Raw genomic sequence first — 3,297 nt, forward strand, 5'->3', positions numbered from 1 at the left:
CGGCAGGGATGTAGCTCAGTTGATAGAGCATGGCGTTTGCAACACCAGGGTTGTGGGTTCGATTCCCACCGGGGGCCAGTATAAAAAAATATATATGTATTCACTAACTGTAAGTCGCTCTGGATAAGAGCGTCTGCTAAATGACTAAAATGTAATACACTGGACTAGAGTATCCCTAATGGGGTGAGAGGACAGACAACATGAGGAGTGGAAATGTTCCACAAAGAATACACAGACATAACAGTCATCTTCTGATTCCAACAGACTCACCTGTCCATCGTCTGCTGTGTCTCTTCTGTCAGAGGTGGATTTGGAGGTCTTCTTCCTGTTTTGTAAATTAATGAATGAATCAATCAATAATACAAAAGTGAAATAATAAAACAAAAAAGGCATTTTCACTTCACTCACCTGAACCACATGAAGCCAGAGAGACAGAGGATGAGAACCAGAACAACCACTATGATTCCTACAGCTGCAGTCATAACTGAGGTTTGTTTTCCCTATAATATAATATAGATGATATGTGTACATGGTATGTTTTTATAAACAAAAAATAATGTAAATACAGGACATTAATGCAATACTTGTTAAGGGATCTGATAGAAGAATTTGGTAATGACTAATTATTACACTCCACTTTGTGAAATGTGTTAGAATCATAACACTACTACCTAGTAATGTGTGAGCGTAGGGCAAGTTAAGATGATGACGTTGTGTTACTATTTAGATTTATTTGTGAGTAGGAGTTAGGCCAGACAACAAAGGACAAGGAGAACTGTCTACAGTCAACCTGTGACAACTGAGAAACCAAGATAAGGAAATAGGCCTCCCAATTTAGGGAGGAGAGAAACCGTTAGGCTTGGAGGAGAGTATGAAACATGTTGCAGGATATTGTGAGGACGGTGATAACTCAGCCTACCCGAGCAAGGAGTAGACTATGATAAGAACATGTGTGTGTGTGTGTGTGTATGTGTGTGTGTGTGTGTGTGTATGTGTGTGTGTGTGTGTGTGTGTGTGTGTGTGTGTATGTGTGTGTATGTGTGTGTATGTGTGTGTGTGTGTGTGTGTGTGTGTGTGTGTGTGTGTGTGTGTGTGTGTGTGTGTGTGTGTGTGTGTGTGTGTGTGTGTGTGTGTGTGTGTGTGTGTGTGTGTGTGTGTGTGTGTGTGTGTGTGTGTGTGTGTGTGTGTGTGTGTGTGTGTGTGTGTGTGTGTGTGTGTGTGTGTGACCTGATGGTCAGGAGAGCAGAGGATAACCACATGAGCTAAACCCAGGTGTGAGCTTACAAGATGTGTACAGTGGAAAAATACAGCCCGCCTAAAGCAGGGTGGGATTTCTCCTCTGACGTATGTGTATAAAAAGATTGTACGACCATTTTGTTGCAGAGCGCTCTCATGAATAAACATGCTGACCATTGCAGAATTGGTGGACAATATGTAACAACACATTGTTCATACAAAGTGCTTTATCTGAGGAGCATCATGGAACTTACACTTATGATTGAAATAAATGGGGAGTCCTCTTGTACAATCTTACTGTTCCTGTACCAGATGTAGGTGGGGTTGGGGTTGTCAGTCAGAGTACAGGTGGTGCTACAGGTCAGTGTCGTTGACCACCATGTAGTGGTCACCTTCACCTGCAGGTCTGGAGTAGATAACAACATTAAACAATCTCAATTACCTGTTGTCTAGTTCAAATGAGGCAGGAGTGGACGTTCTCAAATCATCAATTCAGACATTCCTATTTTACGCATACTTTCATATTATTTATATTATTTAAATACAAATTAAGACAATTTTCCAGAACCAATTAAACAGATTAGCACTATATATAATATCACTGTACCTGTAACAGACAAAGTGACTCCAGGGCTACCAAAATATTTCCCTCCGGTCTGATCTGTTATAAATCTGAACTTGTACGTAGTGGAGTCACTCTCTCTCAGGTCTGTGATTTTCTGGGTGTGGCCATTCCTCATATTGCTACGGTACGTCACACGACCTTTGTAGTCTGGGTCATCACTCAGACTCACATAATTATCCACAGAATCAATTTTGGTGAACCAGAAGGTTGTTGTGACTTTATACAAACTGGGATACGTATAAGAGCAGGACAGCTCCACTGATGACCCCTTCAAGGTACAGATACTCTGAGTGGTGTAAGTCACACTCCAGCCATTCTGCCCCAGTACCGCTGAAACACAGTTAGACATCACAAGGACATTACATTAACTTCAAGGTCCTTTGACTCACACTAACACTTTGTTCCCGTAGTTGCTGAGTTGAGACATAGATACTCTTTGGTTGAGTGTGAATGGAAACCGTTTAAAGTGAAGAGGACACGCCAAATGTGTCACTTGTAGAACATGAAAATGGTTATGCTTTTAGAAATATCTGTAGATTGACAAACCAGGCAACAAAAAGATACGAATGAGACCATACCTGCTACAGACCAGAGAAAGACCACCAACACACTTCCTGCTGTTCTCAAGGCCATTGTTGCATCTCCCACCATGCAGTCTTAGAAACATAAACAACAACTCACTCTATAGCTGGAGAATAACTACACCTGATACATTGAAGTATAAACTATAAATGGGGTATATGGCCTCATTACTGAAAATGAACCAGGCTCATATTGTGTTGTGTTGTATTGTGCTATATGGTTGTCTATGTGAATACTGTCTGTCTGTTAGTCTATTGCACTATATATGTATGTATGTATGTATGTATGTATGTACTGTATGTATGTATGCCAAATACATTTAAACTCAGTTTTTCACAATTCCTGACATTTAATCCTAGTAAATATTCCCTGTCTTAGGTCAGTTATGATCACCACTTTATTTTAAGAATGTGAAATGTCAGAATAATAGTAGAGAAAATGATTTATTTCAGATTTTATTTCTTCCATCACATTCCCAGTGGGTCAGAAGTTTCAATTAGTATTTGGTAGCATTGCCTTTAAAATGTTTAACTTGGGTCAAATGTTTCGGGTAGCCTTCCACAAGCTTCCCACAATAAGTTGGGTGAATTTTGGCCCATTCCTCCTGACAGAGCTGGTGTAACAGAGTCAGGTTTGTAGGCCTCCTTGCTCGCACATGCTTTTTTAGATCTGCCCACACATTTTCTATAGGATTGAGGTCAGGGCCTTGTGATGGCCACTCCAATACCTTGACTTTGTTGTCATTAAGCCATTTTGCCACAACTTTGGAAGTATGCTTGGGGTCATTGTCCATTTGGAAGACCCATTTGCAACCAAGCTTTAACTTCCTGATTGATGTCTTGAGATGTTGCTTC

Source organism: Coregonus clupeaformis, chromosome 20 (assembly GCF_020615455.1).
Source record: "Coregonus clupeaformis isolate EN_2021a chromosome 20, ASM2061545v1, whole genome shotgun sequence".
Lineage (NCBI taxonomy): Eukaryota > Metazoa > Chordata > Actinopteri > Salmoniformes > Salmonidae > Coregonus > Coregonus clupeaformis.